At 38.1% G+C, this 23028-nt stretch overlaps 1 protein-coding gene across 2 annotated transcripts in view; it reads left to right on the top strand.

Annotated features, from left to right (window-relative positions):
• Positions 1 to 6674: 6674 nt before the first annotated feature.
• Positions 6675 to 23028, top strand: part of LOC149081536 (core alpha-(1,3)-fucosyltransferase-like) — a 50873-nt gene continuing 34519 nt past the window's right edge. The window contains exon 1 of one of the 2 annotated variants that reach the window (XM_089238468.1): positions 6675 to 7094. The gene's annotated coding sequence lies outside the window, so the exon portion shown is untranslated. Of the gene's footprint in view, positions 7095 to 11594; positions 11628 to 23028 lie in introns of those variants that run through there. The other variant, XM_089238469.1, reaches the window with a different exon arrangement.

A 23028-nucleotide genomic window follows, 5' to 3' on the forward strand; every position in this document is an offset into this window, starting at 1 on the left:
TTGGAATTCAATTTAGGCATCCCGACTGAGATTTGTACTGGGTATCATTTTACTATTTTGAGATTATATACGTACTCTCTATGTGCCACAAATAGATATTTAAAACTATTTTTTTATATTGTTTTTTTTTAGACTTGAGCGTCATCTCCTGCGACAATTCGTAACTAATTTCGGAATTCTGACAGAAAATTTTACCCTTTCCATAAACATTTTAATGCAGAAAACGGTGCATTTCTTTACTTCCCATCCCTTTTTATTTTACTCATTTTTCAAACGGGTCCGTCAATATTTCACAGGACAAGGGAGTGTCGGATAATCAAGATTCAAGATTTTCATATATTGTATGAATCTTGAAGTTAAAAAGGATATAAATACATAAATGATGATAAAACACAAAACTTGTATTAAATGACCAAAAATAAATAAATAATAATAATGATAGAAAAACACGTAAGCCTAACAAACTAACCTTTAATTTACCAAAAAAGTAAGTTTATATAGATAAATTATTAAAACAAAAATCAATGAGCCAGTGACTTTTTTAATCGACTTTTAAGCAGGTTCGCAGGTGGCCGTGAATCCTCTTGGCTTAGAATTCTATTCAACAGTAGGCATGAGTTCACAACCGAAATCTTACATCCTTTTTAAAATTTATATACAGGGTGGGCAAAAAGATAGTAGAAACTTTTAAAAATTCATAAAAACCAAAATAAAAAACAGTTTGCAGGGTTAGCAACTTCCTCTCTTCACCACTTAGAAGGCTAGTCCAAGATAGAGAACCACTAAGGTTGAGGGTCTCAGTAGATAATCGGTCTTCTAGCCCTGAGAGCCCTAAATCTTCAAAGGTCTGGGGGTGCACTTGCAATTTTTTCACTGGGGAGCGGACGCTTTTGTCCATATTTATTGCCAAATGAAATTTTTTTTATGACTACGAAGGAGTTTTACAGTCGTTTTCTAGGACACCAGATACCCATGGGCACCCTGGAGTATTAGAAAACCCCCTGTTCAGAGGGGCCGCAATTTTTTTTGCACCGGGCCACAAAATACTTAAGCCCGCCCCTGACCACACTGTCACTTTTGGGGAATGCAATTGTTTCTGCGTGTACTCACGTGGATTAGATGCGACATTTACGGGTATTAACATCGCAAAGAAGCGAAAAATGAGGTTCATCTGTCCACAAGATGGTAAAGACCTAGGTGGGATTCTGTTCGATTTTGGAGAACGCCCACCTCGCAAATGCTTCACTCTGTACGGTATCCGCTGGTAAGAGTTCAATGCACGACTGCTGGTCCCTGCAGCTGATTCGGACGCTAACGCTTCCATTTCGGCTGCAACACGCGGCGAACATGCCTTTCTTAAACATGGTCGTCCTGATTTTTAACTGATAAAACTGACTGAAATGTAACTTGTATCGCAGTGTTCTTCGATCTCGTGGAGGGTTTGCTTTGTATGTTTCAGCTGACCTGATGTGTTGAATAGATTTTTCTTTTCTCTTTTTTATATTGAAAGATCAAATGGTTGTCGGACTCATATGATGATATGTGAATGTATATCTACAGTGTGTGATAATTACAATGTAAAATATAGTACTTAAGTGAAGTAATTATTATAAATCCCAGGGACACTAAATTGCTGCTCGCGAGTTGTTAATGGTTGCTCCCTGGGGTAAGAGATGTAGAGTTGATTTTTTTTTTTTTGGGGAGAAAATAAATGCTCCCTTCTGGGAACCCCGTATGGCGAACTATGTTTCCCGGGTCGGGGGTTAGTATCTCTTAAACATGGTCGTCCGGCTCTTACAGATCCTCCAGCGTTCCAGTTTCCTCAAACCGATGAGCAGACTGTTATACACACACCTCGGAGAACATTTGTTTTTCAAAATTTTTTTGCCAGTTCGGTTTTTTACCGTATAAATTGCCACTAAATTAATTTTTAGCATCTGTATACTGTATGAGACATGGGCTGACACTTTTAAATTCCCTTTTTTGTTCTACTATAACCATGACATGGATTTAAGAGCGGGCTAAAATGTTCCAAGGTACAACATTTGATCCAGTTTATGGGAACATCTAACGTTTTACCTTAAAGCAGAGTAAAATTACAGAAAAAAAGACAAACATTTCTGGAAAAAATAATAATATAATGCGTATTTTTTTTATAATACAAAAAACACATATTGAAATAAAATTACCAAAATAAAGACAAAAATATGATTGTCAATATACAGGGTGACTAAAATTAAAGTTCCCGCACCCTGAGTAGTTTTATTTAGTTCTTCTCTCAAAACTGCTTATCCGAATACAGCCAAATTTTTAGGATATCTTAATGAGACCACGGCAAAGAGAGATTTATGAAATAAAAAGATATAGTTCAATTTTCGACCACTAGGCCAAAGAGTGGCGCTTTTTTATTGAATTTTCTCTTTTCCCATGAATCATATAACGTATACTACGAAGTTTACTAGTAGAGTTTCATTATACTGCTCAGACTTATGTAGCACCCGTTATACGCTATATGGTCCATGCGAAAATGCAATAAAAAACGTCATTTTTCACCTGGTGGTCCAAAATCGAACTATTTTTTTATTTCATACATTTTTCTCCCATGGTTCCATTAAGATATCATAAAAAATTTGCCTGTATTCGGAAAAACAGTTTTGAGAGGGAAAACTATTCAGAGTACGGGAACTTTAATTATCATCACCTTGTATATACATACAAAAGTAACAATAATGGAGGTAGGAATGCATTAGTTCTGTCAGTTCCTTTGAGGTTCCTAGGTGATTTCATTAGAGGTACAACATTTGCTATATCTGGCGTTGGTGGGCTAGGCCGCAACTAGAAACAAAGACCAACTCGCCCAGGGGCAACAATACATTTTATAGTGCTTCCTCATCGTAATATCGAATGGATAAAAAAAAAAAACCTTTTCTCTTTTAAAAGAATCGGCCATTTCCCGAAGTGGCCGAAGATTCCTTGGCCAGAGATCGATGTGTTGGTGTAAATCGGCCCTATAGGAGCCAAACCCTTTTTTTTCAATCGCCACCGTGTGATACATGTCTATACATGGCAGCTGTATTGGATTATCCCCACGTGACGAAAGAGAAAAAAAAGTTAAATATGAGAGAAAAAATTATAAAAATAGTTATAAACACATAGTTCTCTCTTTCTGTGCCAAATTTCGGAGAAAAAATGATTGACGCATCGTGACTGTGCGGTTCGATGGGTTGTCATTACTAAAATGGACACAATCAAGAAGAAATACGCCAACTTGAGTATGATTCCGAATCATGCCTTTTGTTATTCGTGATCGGCCAGTGATCACCGGCCACTTCGTGAACTGGCTGGGTCAATATTAAACGAAATTAGCCAATTCGCGAATTGGCAGTATTATATATCAATATTGTAAATTATTTATTGTTGATATAATTATACTTATATAATTATATTTCATGACGTTTTCGTTGCCGATTTTTTAAAATTAAATTCAGGAACTCGTGAGAATGTCGAAGTTAAGGCTGGTGTCACCACTTGTTGAAATACTGGAATTTTAATTCCGATTGACTAATTCAGATGTTTGAATCAGTATATTTTTCAAAAACCTTACTGGCTGTTATCCTGGTTCGATTCCGGTCATACATATGCACATAAGATAAGATAAACAAATATAAGCCTGAAAAAAAAAATCGATACATTGGATTGTGACTCCATAAATTTGTGAATATGAAATAATGTTAAAATGATTTGTAGAACAGTGAATTGGCCGTGAAAACCCTTTTTCTTTACGTCATGAAATAAAACTACTGACGGAATTTCATAAATATTGCTCCAGCGGTTTCGGCTCCGCATGGTTTCTCTGTATAACCTTTGAACCCGCTTATAACCCCCGCTTTAGGGTCGAATTTTGGAAAACCCCCTCTTATTAGTGATTATTTATGCCATAAAACAAAACTATTGACCAAATTTGGTGTTTATAGCTTCAGTGGTTACGGCTCAGTGATGATGAGTCAGTCAGGATATGCTATTATATATGTATAGATGGTCCGTGGGAAAAAAGAAAATTCAATAAAAAAGCACCACTTTTTCACACCTGGTTCTCAAAAATTGAACTATATATTTTTAAATTTCATAATCTCTCTCACATGGTCTCATTAAGATATCATAAAAACTTCGCTGTGTTCGGATAAGCAGTTTTTGAGAAAAAACTAATCAGAGCACGGGAACCTTTAATTATAATCACCCTGTATATCAATGACTCAATTAAATATTCTCGATTCGATCTACTTCAGTTTGATTCAGTCCAATTCTATATTGCTTTGAACAAAATAAAAATAACTTCCACTTTATGAAGAATGTAAACTTTGATATCTATTTGATGCATTCCATCGATTATAAAACGTTCAGTGACAAGCACATATTCGTGAGATCTCGTGCTTCTTGAAAGCGAAAAATAGTTCGCCCTATTAATCGTACAAGTCGAATTATGTCGAATTCTCAAAGAGTATGTTTGTGATAATCATTGTTCGACTACGTGGCATGTATATGAAGCCACTTATATGAGACGGTTCGGTGCTCGACAACAATTACCGAGAAACCGTAACTATCGTGTTCGTATAGAATCTATAAAAATCACATTGTTTACATATATATATGTACTGTATACTATAAATTGTCATATATGAACAAGGCGGACATAAAAAATGAGAATTCTGAAAGTTATTTCATAAAATTGCACAATTGTTTATAAGAGGTCTCTTCTAATATTCCTTTAATAAAGCGTGGATTATGTCGCATTTTGTAGTGAGATAATCACCACAAAATGTGAGGAGTATGTCAGCCATATGGATTTTCTTGATGTCATGATTAGTCATGTCTTTCAATAGTAGTCAAATGTGACAGTAGTAGAGAAATGCGACGTCTCCCATGGAAGCTTCTAAGGTCCAGAAACGCACATTTCACTAGAACTACCAAAGCCGTCATGCGGTTGTATGGTAATCGTGTGATGGCCCTTGGTATATCAATCTGGTCGGTTGAAGTTGGTTTCCAAACTTCAAGGCGCTAAAACTTACCAGTCCACCTCTTTTAAAAAAAAAAGGTCTCCATGGAGATCAGGCAAACTTGCAAAACGATAACTACAAAACTTAAAAATTCAAGAAATTTTTTGGGGAAAAAATTGTTCCCCACATATTATTTATGAGGGCATTGCGAAAAGGGTTCAATGGCGGAAATGGTTATGGAACAACCTGGAGCTCCTCGAAATTACAAGTTGACTCAATCCACCATCTTTAAGAGAAAATATGAAGTATTATCATTAAAGCCAAACGCTGTTCGTTATCCTTTTACTCCCCAAATTCGCTCCTATAGGAATTTTGTCCTCAAATTTTTTTTTTGATAAAAACCGTTCTCCATGATCTGAAATGCACGCAAACTTAATTTAAGTGTGCTTTTGTTAATCTGTTTCCTCCGAACTGCTCTGAATAAGTATTTAAATCATATCAAACCCGGTATTTCAGGAAATATAATTTCTTAATTGTTTTTATTTGAGGCTTTCTTCCCGATTTAATAAGAAAAAACTACATAAATTTCCTCCAGTGTCTATGAATTTGATTGGGAATGATTCCAATGTGATTCAGGATTTTATAAAGAACGATATTATGTTCACACATTACATGCAGTCTTCACGATCAAAACCAGACAATGCTGCAAGTACATTTCGATTGTCAAATACGTTCAACTTCAATAAGGATTTCAACACTAACGCATTTATGTAAAATTCTTAATCAATATAAGCACATTTATAATGAATAACTAAAAATTTTGCTTATATTTTCCTTTTTCAAATGTTCATAAAAAATTAATTGATATAATCTATAACGGCGTGATAAAGAGTTTAGTTTTTTTCAATAAAGAGTCTTTATTAACTGGGAATCCATTCGTATGGAGATAAGTTTGACGAAATAGATATAAAAGTTAGTAAAACAATCGATTGCAATTGAGCAGGTCAATGACATAATTAATGTTAAACACAGTATTTAAGTTTTTAAACCTGAAAATTATGTAGCGGTTACATTGACTGGGCAAAGTTTTTCGCGGACCCTCACCGGTCAGTGGACTGACTGTTGAAGAACACTGTCGCTATATATATAATACGCCTACATCGCCTACGTCGCTATATATATAAATCACTTCTAAAAATCGCATACCAGCTAAAAGAACCGATATATCAATTGCATCTATTCAGGGCGAACTCTAATGACAAAGTATCAGTTAAAATGAAACACGTAAAAATAAGTAGACCGTTTCTTCCGCATAAATCCACTCTTTACGTACGTAAACACCTAAAAAAAACGCACGTTTTATCCACGGAAAAACATTTTCCAAGCTAAAAATATCGTTTCACCCCCGTCTAACGGAACATCTACGAACAGATGTTGTTGACACATTTTTCACCGTTATTTTCTTAATATCCCAGAAAAAATATACATATATCCAATACAAACGTTTTCAATGTCCAAAAATAATCCTGTTTACTTTATATTGTGAGCGACCCTCGTCCGCATCGGGAGGAAATTCTGTGAATAAAAGACCTAATAATATGAGAAACGCTTGAATGTTTGGGGTCTGTGGGGGGAAAGCTCTATTCCTCATGATAGCGCCCTCTGAGAGAGAGAGAGAGAGAGGCCTGCCACCCTCGGCACCCCCCGTTAACGTTAGAAATTTGCCTTTTTTTTTGTTGGTGCTCCTGTTATCTCGCTCATGTTATTGATCGAATTTGCTTTTCGCCCTGGAGTCTGTGTACCGAGCAACCTTCCCTTGAATGCATTGACAATGGTAGCAGTCCTCTCTCTCTATCTATCTTTGGCCGCACGTAACATTGGTCTGTGACTCCACACACCGCACGTACGTAACACTTTCCATTCACCGTCGTGCAGTCTGTGAGGACACACACATACACACGCGATCCGCCGACTTAGTGTTATAAGAGTTTACATTCACACGGAACATATATTGTGTGTGTGTTCTGTGACATCTCTGCATAATCATAGTTCCTCATCCGGGAATCTTCATCCGTTTATTGCTGAATGTCCGGGAAGATGGTAAGTCATCGTCATTCTCATTCATTATACTGTGTTATTTCTTACAAGCTACATTGTTGGGCCCAAATTTTGTGTTTATACGTTATAATTGAATGCTTGTATTCAATTAAAACGGAAAATTTAAAGCGAGGGATCTTAACCAGGGGGTTCACGGACCCTTGGGGAAGAGGTTCTCAACATTTTGTGTTCCACGGACTCTTTGCGGCAATAAGATGAAGGCCCCGAGATCCCTTTTGCAAATAGGACGAAGTCTTCGGATTCTTATACTGAGTAATATTGTAAAAACAATAAGTTGATTGTTTTCTTATCAGCTCACTAACCCTCTGAAATGCTTTGGAAGGGCCCCCTGGTTAAGAACCACTGCCTTTGAGGGCCATTGGAGTGATTTTCAGGGGTGTCCGAGAGATTGGATAAGGAAACAATGAACTCAATTAACTTTTTTCACATGGCTACATACTGAATATTATTCTGTGGAGGGTCCGTGGAATTAATGTTATCGGCACGAAGGGTCCGAAGAACACAAAAGATTAAGAATCTTCTGATTTAGAAGTATAACAGAATGTTTTCTCTTATGTGTGTACCTGTGAATATCCATGACAAACTTATATAAAATACAATAGCTATCTTATCAGGGTAATTTAACTATATAAGGGGGTTGCTAACCGTTTGGTGTTCTACTGACGCATTTAGCCAATAAAATGAAGTCCACGGGCTCCTTTACTGAATAATATTAAACATATCATAATGTAAAAATAATAACTTTATTGCTTTCTCACCGAAGCTCACAGACACACATACCCCTTCGCCCGAAACGCTTGAAAGGACCCCTGGTTAAGAACCCCTCGGGGGGGAGGGGGGTCCGTGAACTTTGTATGAAAAAACAATTAACTCCCTCTCTCTCTCTCATTGTTCTTATATAAATATAATAATTATTCTCTTCTCTCATAAGAGTATCTGTGAACATGCATCATAAACTAAATATAATGAAATTTAGATAGATAATGATCTTAAAAGTCCTGATCTTATTACGAGCAAGTGGGGCATTTGCCCAGAGGCCCCCAAATTTATATATATATATATTCACTGACTAACCAAACATCTGCAGTGCTAGTCGCATGGGTTCCCCTTCTTAATACCTAGTTGCTCAGGGCCCTCTTCATGTTAGAAACGAGTCCTGAACATTGTATCGTACTTTATATTGTTCGATTCCTCTTTAAGTCTACTTATTCGTAGGCACTTTCACTATATATATTAGTTCTAATTAGCGGTTCTTAACTGTTTGTGTTCCACTGACCCTTTGTGCCAATGAGATTTCTCGTGTTAATAAAATAGATGCCACGCGCCCCTTTATGAAATATTATTCGATATATAAAAATGCAGAAACAATGAGTTGAACGTTTTCTCATCCAAGCTTCACGGACCTTCCGAAATCTCTCCAAGGACCTCCAAAAGATACATGAACCTCTCCATGATCCGTGATACACATTTGATCAGACCTCGATATAACTTCTTTTAACAACATCTCGCCTATATCGTCAGTTTTCAAAGGTCTCTGATAGCTCAATTAGCAAATCGGGTTTACTCTATTATTAAGTCACCCCGCTTAGGAAACCGTTTTTATTCGGTCTTCAGAGGTAACGTTATACCGAGGTCTGACTGTATACATATTTTTGATCCATCAAGAATATAATCTTGGGATCAGACAAACTCGGGCACCACGAACCAATCCTGCTCATTTGAGATTTTTATCCGGACCACGAAGGCATTTAAAACAGATAAATTCACACACTTGAACATTCCAGTTAGAACTATTTTTGCAAATGGAAGGGGTTTAGGGACTCTCTGGAACAGTGTTTTTCAACCTGTGTTTTTTGTGAGGGGTCCGCGGGATCATTTTCAGGGTTCTTAATCTATCATTGCATGAATGACACATTGACACATTTAGCACTGTAAAATTGAAATTTATTTGTTCAATTTTTTATGTGATGCGCAAATTACCAAAAACAATACATTTTTTGGATTTGATGCTGGTCCCAAGGATGGAGCCAACAGGGCCCTACCTCGAGGGCCCGGGACGATTCTTTTAATTTTTTTGCTCACTATAAATTCACTAAAAAATGGCCAGTGAAAAATTCATCCAGTGGATCCTCTAGAGATCATAGTTTTGAAGGGCTGTACTGCAGGTTGTGAGAGACATGGGGTGGGAAATTGCTCGAAATTGATTTAGGGGGGGGGGGGTCTTGGATGCATTGACCTCCATAACAGAGGGTCCACGACACCAAAATGATTGAAAACATCCTAGAATATAGGAGTTCTCTTGAGCATAGATACTGTACTACTTTAAGCAGGGCCGTCAGTAGATACTTTGTCAGCCGGCGCAAGCACGCATTTTAACAATTATTATGATGTAGAAGGAGCAGTTAAAGAAAGAATTTAGTGTTACTCCCCGGACCAGTGCCCGGGGCACCAGATTCACTTGCTTCCTCCCCCCCCCCCCCAAGTAGTTGCGTCCCTGACCTCAAGGGTTCCCCAAAAACACCGATGTTTTTTCAGTTGTTTCCAGGAACACGGACAAAACTTAAAGGATCAATCAGGACATGGGCAAAAACTCAAAGGAACAACATAACTTGGATTTCACTTCAATAACACTATAATTGTCTTGACACATTTCTCTTTAGCAAGTGGAAACGCAAGGATGGTGCTGAAAGGAGGGACGCCAGAACATATGTACTCATACTGCTGAAGCTATACCAATCATTTGAATGGTATTGCTCACAAAACCAATCATCAATCAAATATATTGCACTTAGAGCGCTTTACACGTATGCCAAAAAAAAAAAGAAAGGAATTTTAAATCGTGATTTGCGTTTTACTCGCTTCTTCTACGCACTACCGATGGTAAAAAGCCACTATTTGCATTTACCCGGGGAACCTATCAATTCCTGAAAAGCTCGCACACTATCTAAACACATCTGGCGCTTGCTGGGGTCTGTGTCTAAGCCCCGGGATTTACAGAACAGGCTTTTCCTTAAAAAGGACCCCCCGACCGAATGTCATTGCCACCTTCCCGCCATTTCCTGTATTCACTCCTCTCTCCTGTGATTTGATTGTCGATGGTCCTCAATGCGATTCCCCAGGGCACCATGTCCCTCGAAATGGGGATTGCAAACGGACATTATTAACAACTTACCAGCATTTTTTCCCGAAACCAAACGTTTCTACACGGGGGAAAAAAAAAATCGTTTTGTAGGCATAACATACTGAACACGTGCATTCAATTAACAATATAATTGAATCTGTCTGTCTTTTTTTTTACTCAATGAAAAGGGAGCCGCTGATATAAGCATAGAATGAGCGAATGGCAGTCGTCCAATTCCTTGGCTATTTTTTTGAGTAGATATGCGGTATACAGCAGCGTTCCTCAACCTATGGTCCGCGGACCACCTCTGGTCCACGACGATGACATAGGTGGTCCCCAGGCAGACTTGATAATTCGATTCTACCTGAATGGAAAATTATTCATCTGTTGTAATTGATATTAATAATATACATATGAGTTCAAATGAAAATTGTACCTCCATACAGTATTTATGTTCACCATGCATCATCAGGGAAAAATTGGGAAATTTCCGTTCTGAATACGGGATATCACTAATTGTAATCAAAAGATGCAATATACGATAAGTTGGCTAATTTCTGCCAAAATTATTGAAGGTTTGGGAAATAAAGGACTGCTTGCTACACACAAATCGCAGTAAACAAAATTTTATTTGAAAAAAAAATTCAAATGATCAGATGACCATATTTCACTGGGAAAAATAAGGGGAACCGGGATCTTAAATATGGTAAAATACAGGACGTCGCCAATTACCATCAAAAAACGTTCCCATAAGTTGACAAAATCCCCTACTGTAGTCAAAATCACTGAAAAATTCAGAGAAAACGTTGAAGAGCTGACAGATATATAAGATGAATGTTTGTATTTTCACTGATAATCACATAATAGGTTACGAAAACACCGTTCGTCCACGATTTTAGTAAACATTACAAATTTAAACAAGCATGGTTGAAAAAACTGGACAAATGTATAAAACAATTCGGAACTACTGAAAATGCCGGAATGTCCCGTAACACGGGACACAAGTGGTCCTTCGAATTGTTTCAGACATTTTATTGGTCCTTGAGTTCAGAAAGGTTGAGAAACGCTGGAGTGCAGTGTTTCTCCCACGAGGAACGAAACTCGTTTCTACTATTGCACAGGAAAACACTTTTTTGTCAAGAACTTTCTATAGTGTATGTGTATGCGCGTGGCTAATTTTTCTCATCTCTGTTCGATGACAGCTGCATATAATTACTTGCCGTTCCTGTGAGATTATATATTTTTGCCACGTAATAGTGATTGCAAATTTGCAACATTGCAATGATGAAACGTCATTGTTCTGAGAAAATAAAGGACAATTACAGAATATTTGTTATCTCAAAGAATTTCGTAGTGACACGTTGATGAAATAGATTCTTCTTCACTTCAATGGGGTAAGTCCAATTTTTTACTGCGAACAAATTCTTAGAATTTTATTTGTATAAATAACTCTAGAGAGAAAAGCAAACTCTTGTCGTTTAAGCGAAAATGTGCTCTTTTAAATTCAGCAGTGGCCCCCACACATGGTTGAGGCTGGCAGAGCTCTAGCCCTGGGGCCCGTGGCAATTATTTTTTTTTCATGCTATGAATTCACTATAAAAGGACTCGTGAAAAGTCTGGCTACGGAGGGGTCGACAAAGATCCCAGTGGAGGCTATTGTCGTAGTCGGGGAGGGGAAGCATGGAAAGCTATAGCTCCCAGTGAAATTTTGCCTACTCTCCTAAATAACATTTCATCTCCCGAGGAAAAAAAAAGATTTCATTTTTTTTCCCCTTCATTGACTGAAAGGGGTCATTCAAATATTACGTCAGCACCGAGGGGGGGGGTCTGATTTGCAGAGTTTTGATGACAAGGGAGGGAAGGGGGGGTTTGACGGTTGCTTACGTCATCAACCACCTTTTTTGAAGACTAAGCTGCTGACGGAATTTTGCTGACAAGGGTGGGGGGGGGGGAGGTCAGTGTTTTACTGACTTTTGCTGACGGTGGGGGGGGGGTGGTCAAAAATGGCTAAAAAAAAGGCCCCAAAGGCCACTTGAATGGCCCCAAAGAATCAATATCTAATTACGAAAAAAAAGTCCATTAATGTATAGGGTGACCATATTTCCTCGAGAGAAATACGGGAAATTGGGATTCCAAATACGGGAAAATACGGGACATCGCCAAAATGATGCTAAAACTGAACTAAGTCGCCAAATATTGCTGAAATAACGAGAAAATCACAATGGCGGAAAATGCAGCATTACTGCTAATTGCAGTGGATTAAAATGAATTCCACGAAAAAAAACGTTCACTAAGACAAATGTGGGAGACTAATATTCTCATTTGTAGTTGTGATTATCATAATATAATTTATTCTCCCAATAAATATTAAATATTTTCAGCCACATCGTTGGGCATTTGGCCTGTTGTGGCGTTGTATTTGTATAAGTTGAAAATAATTTCAATCTTTGACTTCAATAAAGAATAAAAATTCGAGTAGGCTTCGTGCAAAATACGGGAAAAACCAGGACACTTTTGCCAAAAAGTCGAGACAGAGAAAAAAACAGATAATACCGGGACTGTCCCGAGAAATACGGGACGTATGGTCACCCTATTAATGTACTCCTCTTGCAAAGAAAAAGAAAAAAAAAAAAATCTGTGATTAAATTTCCGCCATTCATTTGAAAGAAGAGAGGGAAAGAAAAGTGTGGAAGAGAGGATTTTTGCTTTCAAATTTTCCATCTTAAAGCAGTGCTACCAATGGGTGGAATTTGAGGTCAAATGGAAATACAGCCATTATCCATGGGCGTCTTGGCATGCACTACGGCAGTGTTTCTCAGCCTTTCTGAAACCAAGGATGAGTAAAAATGTCTGAAACAATTTGACGGACCACTTGTGTCCCGTATTACGGGACATTCCTGTTATTTTCGTTGTTACAAAAATAAAAATACAATTAATACAATGCGAGTGAAATACAATCCGCACTGGTACCTATGTATGTGTAAACGAGGGTAAGAAGCCGGCCAGTTCGTGAATTGGCCGAAGTCCGAATTGCAGATGTGATTCGGACTTTGGCCAACCATTCCGTGAAGTGGCCGGAGGTCCCTGGCCAAAGCTTGATGTGCTGATGTAACACCGTTCGTAGGAGCCAAATCTATTTCTTTAAATCGCCAATGTGTGATACTTGTCTATATATAGCAGCTGCATTGGATTAGCTAAATGTGACGAGAGAAAAACTATCAAAATAATCATATAAACATATAGTTTTCTAAATAGTCTATAAGGTTTTCGCGGCCATCATTTGATAAAAATTGTTTTTTCGGGTTCGAAGACCGTCGTCCGTTTGAGTTTGTTCTCAACGTTTCCCCAACACTAGTGGTTGGCATCATCAGGAGAATTGATAAACTGGATCAAAGTCAAGTTTTCCGGAGTCTCATGTTGTATTTATGGACATAAGTGGCTTGAACTACACTATTGTTTTGCGATTGGTCAGTTGATTCTATGGCTGGCAGCGTATTGTAAACAGTTGTTATGCTGGTAGAACCAGATATAGTTTTCTGCCAATTAACAATTCAATAGACGATATTGACATATATTTTCATATGCAATAGCAAAATTCTTATTACTTTTTGCCTGTGTGTGCCATAATTCTTACTCAGCATCAGATATGGAATTCATTTGAATGTATTATATGAGAATTGTATTTGAATACAATGAATGTATTTATAATTGTATATAAATTCAAATGTGTGTGTGTACTTATTAATTATGATATACACTGTTTGATGTATGGATGCATTTTCTTTAACGCTTTTAGCATTTACTCTTTCCTTTTACTTAGTTTGATCGTAAAAATTTGTCTACGGTCGGCTATACAGGCCTTGGTGTCTTGTCGACTTATAATATATATTGTATATTGTAATTTAAAATATATATCTCTTAAACTGGAATAAATTGAAAATTGGGGGGGGGGGGAAACTTTGGAGAAATATAATGATTACCGCATCGTGACTGCGGTTTGATGGGTTGCCATAATTAACGTGGACATAATTATCACGAAAAAATACGCCAACTTGATAATGATCCCGAATCATGTCTTTTGTTATCCGACTTTGGCTACGGATCACCGGGCACTTCGAGAACTGGTCAGCCAATGTCCGAATTTCAGACATAGGCCGGGTCAATATTTAACGGAATTGACCACTTCGCGAAGTGGCCAGCCCCATCACGAATTGGCTTTGGTGGTAACATATACATATATATACTCCTTAAGATGTGGGAAGCGGGGAGTGTATATATATATATATATATATACATATATATGTTGCAGGAAGAAACCGGACACATATATACATTCCTGTATATATATTTATATATACAGGGTGATTCAGAAAATACGTTTTGAAGCTCAAACGCGCTTCAAAACGGCTGCTCCACGAACGTTAAAACGGCTTTCCTGATGAAATTTATCGGGAGAAAAATAACACCATTCATGCAAATGCAACCTGGGGAGAAGGAGAAGCCGTATGCAATTCTGCGGTCACCGTGAATAAAAGGCGCGAACGCCAGCCGTGTGAAGTTATTCCAGCGTGCAACCGCGTTCTAACAGTTGTAACGTACGGAATACTGGCGCGCACTAGCAATACTGAAAAATCAGACATGCATTTCCTTTACTGTGGTAAATTTCAACAGGAATGCCGTTTTAACGCATCCGAGGCCGTTTCGAATCACGCTAGCGCGTTTCCGTTTCATGTTTGACCATGTATTTTTCGACGACAATTGTTTGCATTGGTGTGTACTGTCACCTCTTCAAGTTTCCCCCGTCTGTTCTGAATCATCCTGTATATGAATTTAACTGATCCCTTCCATAAAAAAAAAAAACGAAAGAGAAAAACTGAGAGAAACCCACAAAAAAAAGAAGAGTGGTGCAACTCTTAAATTGACTCAGTTCAATCAGCGCCTCCTTAGGATAGAAGGCCTTCGCACGCTGCTTGTGACGTCAGTAAGTAGTCCATTTTCTCACAGAATATTCAAGGAAAAAAATTCCCTGCTCGTGTCAGTATCATCGTTGTGCGGAAAAGAAATGATCCGGCACAGAATTGGCGATTTCTATGCCCCACATCCAATCACTATGCGGTATCTGTGAGCCAATCAGGAAAATTCTACGCCAAAATAAGAAGAAACGAAATAGGATTCTGTGTTTCAAAATGTGGCAAACTTGCTAGGAAGTCTGAATGACGTTTATGGCAACCCGTGCGGAGGCCTTCTATCTTTAGGAGGTGCTGGTTCAATTCATTCCGGCTTTAGGGATAAAAAAGTGTTCGATTTATTTGAAGGACCATTTTTACGATGATTATATTTTTCATCGTAATGTCGCAATTAACATGAATGCTTATTGCATAGCGCTAACATCAGTTGAATTTCCTTATGCCAGAGCTACACTGGAGAACGGCCAGAATGGCAGGTCACGAGTTGAACCGAAAAGGCGTTAGAAACGAAATAATAGAACTATTCAAACTTTCCGGGTTTGCATGTTGTGAGCGAGTCGTTTTTAAAGCGACATCTCGTCGACTACTGCGGCGAACATCATCTGTAAGGGGCCATTCAAGTATTGCATAAGCAGATTTTCAGTCATTTTTGACCCCCTCCTCTCCCCTCGTCAGCAAAATTTCGTCCGCAGCTTAGAATATTTCATATCTTCAAAAAGGGTGATTGATGACGTAAGCAACCTTCAAACCCCCTCCCCCCCTTGTCATCAAAAGTCAGCAAATCCGAACCCCCCCCCCCGATGCTGACGTAATACTTGAATGACCCCTAACAAGTAACGGCGGACAAGGAAACGATGCGACATATTCGAAAGACCGTGAATATTATTGGTGCTGTTGGTTGACATGGAGTGGCGTCAAAGCTGTATTAAACAGTAAACAAACAAATAACGCCCTTTGAACTGTTCGTCCACCGTTACCTTATTGTTGAAATTTCTCGGATTTTTTCATTGAAAGATGGCTACGTGCTGCCATTATCTGCAAAACAGAACGAAGTTCCGTTCCTACTCGCAACTATTTTGAAAAAACATTGCTTTGAAAAAGCACCAAACGTCGCCCTGTTCACTTGGGGGCCATTTCATATCTTCAGAAAGGGGTGGTTGATGACGTAAGCAACTTACAAACCCCCCCCCCCCCCCCTGTCATCAAAAGCCAGCAAATCCGAACCCTACATTTTTGCTATGGAAGAATGAGAAACGAGAAGCTTTGAAGGGCAGGGAGACGAAAAATCCGATCTCTCTCTCGACGCTTTCTTCTCATAAAATCTCCATAGGAATCCAATGGACTCCATTGGCATTAAAAGCACACATGCAATACTTTCACTTATTTTTGATTAATTTATTTTTATTGTGACTCATGATTGTATTAAGCAGTATCACATATCATTTATATCACGTACTACAGTATGTTTCTGAAGTCATCAGAATTATTTTCAGGATGACATTATTAATGATTTCCACTAGATGCCTCTCTTTTCGCATCGGAAATTTTTAAACAATTTCCAGGGAATGCACATATAATTATCATGTGTGAGTAATTTTTAAGATAAGAACTTTTTACACGAAAATTAGTGACAAATCTTAACTATGTTATTGTGTGTGTACGTGTGGTTCATCAGAAGGAGGCATCACTTAATCATAAGGGGCGAAAGCTGTGGTATTGGTGACTGACTATTCCAATATCCATGTAGTAAATTTACACTGATCCGCACGAGTTTCAAATGTTACTAAAAACAAGGAAAATGATAATCGGTGTTGGAATATATTTCACATTTTCAGGATGGTCATATGACGTTCCCTTCTCTTGCCCTCTGTTCTAGCTCGGAAATTTACCATACATCTTTCAGCAAAGCTTGCAAATAGAGCAGGAAATACAGAATTTTTCTAGTTCACGGCCATTTGGAACTCATGATCACACTTTAGAGTTTAAAATTTTCAATATCACACTCTCTGTCTGATCTCGAAGAACTTCTGCGGCACTCCTGACTGCCAATATACGCTGGAATATTTGGAATGACAATCATTGTGCCCGGACTCCGGACTGAAGGTAACCAAAAGTGTCGTAGTGCATTCTGATCCGTGGGAATTTATTCACATAGTTAGTGACGTGACGCAATAGGCACCTTAAGGCCCCTGTAATGTAGAACGGACTCATCGTTCTACATCTTTGACCAAAAAAACTATTTCTACCTCTTCAAGTGACGTTTAGTCAGTAAAAAAAAGCAGAATAGGGAACAGTGATTTCTTATAGCGAAAAAAACTGACGGTGCACTTTTTGGTCAAAGATGGTATTTGGTCAAAGAGAGAAGCAACTCCAGGAGACCACAAATTAAGTGCCAGACTACGGTTTATTCGCTAATATTCGAACGAAATGGTCTAAAAAACTATTGTGGTGCAGACAATGCTGTACAAAAAACGAATATTTCGAGGAGTAATTTCATCCTTGTCCTAAATTTTAACGGTTAGTTTTGTAAAAAGAGGGGCATTTTTTGTATTTTTTATTGGAGGAAAAAATAACTTGAAATTTTATCGTGCATATTCATAGTTTCAACGTTTATATCATGTGCAGTATTTGCTTTTTTTGAAGCATCATCATTGGCTTATATTATTGTTTTTTTTAGCCATCTCTTTTCCTTTGACAACATTCATAAAGTTTTGAATGCCAACAAATTAATTGCATTTGCTTGTAATGCTGCAGATTTCATGCACTATCCAAATAGAACTGTTTGTTGGAAAGCACCCAGATATGCTTCATGATCGATTGATGTCGCTAGGAAAAAAAATACTGAAAATTGGTCGTACCATGTCATGCACCCATAGTAGCCGTTCCCGCGGCTGATTTGCTTTATTAGACATCTATTTGCACATGAATAGCATCCTGTTTTTAATTCATTACCAAAGAAACTAACATGATATTTTATTATAAGTGTTATTTGCAGAAGTAACCATTAACTGAGTGAATAACGTTGTGATTTCCTTTATATCGTTGATTAAAATAATGTTTATTACGTTATATATAATTGAAATATCCAATTTTTTCTTACCTTTCAACGACCAGTGTTCCGCATTGAGTACATCGGTTTTATTGCCATAGTCCGCCTCATAAGCGGGCAGCATATCGCGAAAATTGAGGAACACCATCGTTTTGAATATTTGTGTGTCTAGTTAAAAAACGGTTTGCGTTGAAACAAACTTGTTTTACGCGGAAATTCGATTATTGCAATAAAAGTTAATATATATATAAAAAAAAAATCAATTGATCATTTACTTATTGCTCTAACGTTAACCTAACAGGAAATACAAATACTATTCCGCACATTTTTCTGCATGTTCAATGATCGAAGAAATATGCTATTGCTTTTGAGCTTTTGAATTAAGTCATATCTTGCAATTCAGTTCCTTAATATTTTCATTCTACTCATTCCAGTTAAGAGCATGGCTCCCACAAGCGGAAGGGGGGGGGGGGGTGACAGGGCTCTAGTCCAGGGGCCCGGGACAGTTCTCATCATTTTTTGCCTTTTCACGCTATAAATTAACAATAGAAGGGGCCCGTGAAAAGTCTGACCGGAGGGCCCGCTAAGATCCCAGCCTATGGGCCCGCTCCAGGATGTGGGAATGATGGTTAAAGGATACAGAAATTCTTCGCAATCAACTCATATTTATATTTAATTCATATAATCAATGTGAACGGAGATGATTGGTATCCGACATTTAAAAAAAAATCAAGACTTATTTATTAATAGATTTATTTAACAATTAATTTAATTGTAGAAAAAGTAAAAATATAGAATACTATAGAACTACCTAAAAGCAGTTCGTAAAACAGAGGATCCTACAATGCAAAGGAATAGAGAAGATTAAGATCGACCGATTTAATCAATTAAATTGTTAGAGCCCAGAATTTTCCGGAATCTGTGACTCGAACTTCTCGGCATGCCGGCTAATACGGGGTTGGGGGAAGGGCACACGGTAATTATAAAGAAGTATTTTTCATTCATGAAACACTTGATTTTTTCTCCCTGAAGGTGTGAGGTTCCAAACTTTAATTTAGAAAACAAAAATTTCAGCACTTAAGATATAAAAAAAATTTAATATTTTAAAACCATCCATTTTTGATGAAAAATAAAATTTATTACAATTATATTTTTAAGCGTTTCTATGGGCATGAGCGAGTCCAAAAAACTAACAGAATTTTTCTTTTTACGAGCGCGTTCCGGTGGACATCTCTTTCGTACCCAAAAGCAGTTTTTTTAAGCAGTCTCAGGCATAATTGGCAACTTTTCAACAATTAGAGGCTTTCTAGCGTCATACAGCGATCTGAATTGCCCGTATTTTTCCTGATGGATATGATTACGTTGGTCATACACGAATGTTTCTATGAGAGTAAGTCGGCAAACAGTCACACAATCGGTGTCTTTTTAACCACAATATTATCTTTTTTATACACAAATAATTAGAAAAGTTATATATATATATACGGGGTGATTATAAAAAAACTATCCCGACATATGGGCCCCTAACTATCATACCATTCACAGAAACTGAATGAAATTTTGGCATAAGGTATTTTGAGGTATGCGCTCAAGAATGATATGGAAAACAACAGTGTCACTCTAACAGTTACGGTTACAGTGAGAAAATTTCGAAAATATCAAATGGCAACACCAAGTTTTTTGTATTGGAATGTGATCTCCATTGTGAAAAACACTAAATAGCGTTGGAATGGCACCTGTAACACGAAAATCCCCGGAGCTAGGCAAAGAAAAAGTAAAAAGGACTTTGCCGTGCACCAGAGCATTAATGTTCGTTTCATTCGTCACACCGTTTCTTCGGCTGAGATGCCAGCCTGATTAGTCCTCCACAAGGTCATGTGGAAAATTTGTGAAACACAATAAAATGCTTTATTTTATGCTGCTTATCTGTCCTTATTGGTTGTCCTCACTTTTAGCCTATCTACCGCCGGTGATTTTCATGCTACAGTTGCCGTTCGAACGCTATTTAGGGTTTTTCACAATGGAGATCACATTCCAATACAAAAAACTTGGTGTTGCCATTTGATATTTTCGAAATTTTCTCACTGTAACCGTAACTGTTAGAGTGACACTGTTGTTTTCCATATCATTCTTGAGCGCATACCTCAAAATACCTTATGATAAAATTTCATTCAGTTTCTGTGAATGGTATGATAGTTAGGGGCCCATACGTCGGGATAGTTTTTTTATAATCACCCTGTATATATATATACACACACACATATTTTTTGCGATTTTAAACAGTATTTTCACTTCTCAATGAAATTTGCATAATTAAAAATTAATTTTGATGCGACGAATACGCGTCTAGATGCGTATTGGCGAATACTGGATGAGCAGCAATTTTACAGCAACTTGTCACCTGACAGAGCAAAAAAATGAAATTCGCATTTTACGAGAAATCCGTTAGAACAACAGCCTCCCCCAGTAATCGTGAGCTTCGTTATAGCGAACCTTAACATTGCACCCATAACTGTAAAGGTACGACATTCTACTGTTTCTTACTGACATTCTACCATTTCTCAAACTACCACCAATCAACGATGGTTTTCATAACGTCAGTTCAGAACATAGCCATGAGGGCAAAAAATGAAATTTTATATAATATAATTCATTTCAGTTTTTTTCCTCAGTTAACTATAAAATAAAAGAACAATTACTAATTATTGAAATACAGGGCGGGCAAAAAAGTCCGTTGAAACTTTAAAAATTCATAAAAACCGGAAAAATAACCGAAATAAAAAACGGTTTTCAGGATTAGCATCACTAGGTCACGGGATTTTAAGACAGGGGAAAAAATAACTCAAAAACAGTCGATAAATGACACTGGTACGAGCGACTTTGGTGGAAATATGTAAATGAGACAGTTGTAAGAACTTGCGCTCCTATCGCCTGTAAACCATAAATATGTCAACAAGGATGCTGAGTGCGAAGGATAAAGCTTTGTTGGTGAACAGTAGTTTTACGTGAACCAGGAATCAGCGACCATTGCCTTGTTTAAATTCCGAGTTCAGAAGAATGTGAGGACTGGAAAAGGGCCTTTAACAGCAACAGGCCTCATAAAGCTTATTTAGCGGTTTGAATAAACTGGAACGCTGGAGGATCGTGTAAGAGCCGGACGACCATGTTTAAGGAAGGCACATTCGCCACGTGTTTCAGCCGAAATGGAAGCGTTAGCGTCCGAATCAGCTGCAGGGACCAGCAGTGCTCGTGAGCTGCCAGATGCTTGGGCTTACCACCATGGAATCCTTGATCTGTACCATACAGATAGCAGTCGTGCCGTGAACTTTTACCAGCGGATACCGTACAGAGGGTAGCATTTGCGAGTTGGGCTTCCTTCAAAATCGAACAGAATCCCACCTGGGTCTTTAACATCTTGTGGACAGATGAAGCTCATTTTTTCGCTTCATGGCGACGTTGATACCCGTAACTGTAGCATCTGGGCGACGTCTAATCCACGTCAGTACACGCAGAAACCATTGCATTCCCCAAAGGTGACAGTCTGGTGTGGGAGTGCCCTAGTGGCATGGTGGTAAGATGCTCGTCTACCATCGTGAAGGTTGTTGTCAGGGTCCCAGGCTCGACCCAAGGGAGGATATTGATAAGATATTTTCCCTAACGAACTCGAGGCGACCACCGATAGACAGCGCCTTCACTTCCATCCCATCTCACTAATGGCAGTAAATTGCACTATAGCGATATGGCCAGAGTTGGTGTTTGGTGAAGTAGTAGTCTGGTGTGGGTTCACAGGTTCGTTCATCACAGGACCCTTCTTCTTTGAAACGCAGTGGCCACTAAATGGGTGGAAAACGGCTTCAGTGAATGCGCAGCGTTATTTAAAGCTTCTGCGCGAGAAGGTCGTGACATGTTTGCGTGAAAGAGATGTGCTTTCTACTGTCATATTTATGCAAGATGGAGCAACTATAGTCAAACTGCTACTCCGGTCAAGACATTCCTGATACAGACGTTCGGGGAAGACAAAATCATTAGCAGGCGTTGCAGATTCCCATGGCTTCCTGTTGGGGATATTTGAAATCCCTGGTTTATCGATCCATTCCATCAAATCTGTCGGAACTGAAGGATGCAGGTATACATCCGGACCTGCTGCACTCTGTCGTTGCTGGATTTGTGACTCGCCTGCAATGGCTGGCTGTAATAAACGATTTGGAGGCATTCTGTTCGTTATTTGCGTATCTTTTCTTTGACTTGTGTACGTCAGAACCACCTATCGGCTGTTTTTGAGTTACTTTTTTCCTGTCTTAAAAAATATCCCCGTGGCCTAGCGATGCTAACCATGCAAACCGTTTTTTATTCCAGATATTTTTCCGGTTTTTATGAATTTTTAACATTTGTATTAAATACTACATTTTTCGAACCATCAGAATTACCTTTAGGATACTATTAATTAACCATTTCCGCTAGACGTCTCTGTTTTCACAACTAAGATTCTTAAGCAATATCCACGAGATGCACGTACAATTAATGTATGAATAATTTTCAAGATAATCACTTTATTGCACGAAACTTGATAATAAATGTTGACAATGTTATTGCGATTCATCAGGAGGAGACATCATACAATATCATTGCGGACGTAATCGTCAGTTTCATGGCTATATATTTGACTATTCATCATTCGAAACTTTCACTGATCAGTCTCAAGTTTCGAATGTTGCAAATAGTACAAGGGGAATAATAATCGGTGCTAAATATATTTTTCGCATTCAGTTTGGTCATGTT

This window comes from Pholcus phalangioides, unplaced genomic scaffold, assembly GCF_987345545.1.
Source record: "Pholcus phalangioides strain wild (caught in Gottingen) unplaced genomic scaffold, Ppha-v1.0 ptg000010l_1, whole genome shotgun sequence".
NCBI classification, from domain to species: Eukaryota; Metazoa; Arthropoda; class Arachnida; order Araneae; family Pholcidae; genus Pholcus; species Pholcus phalangioides.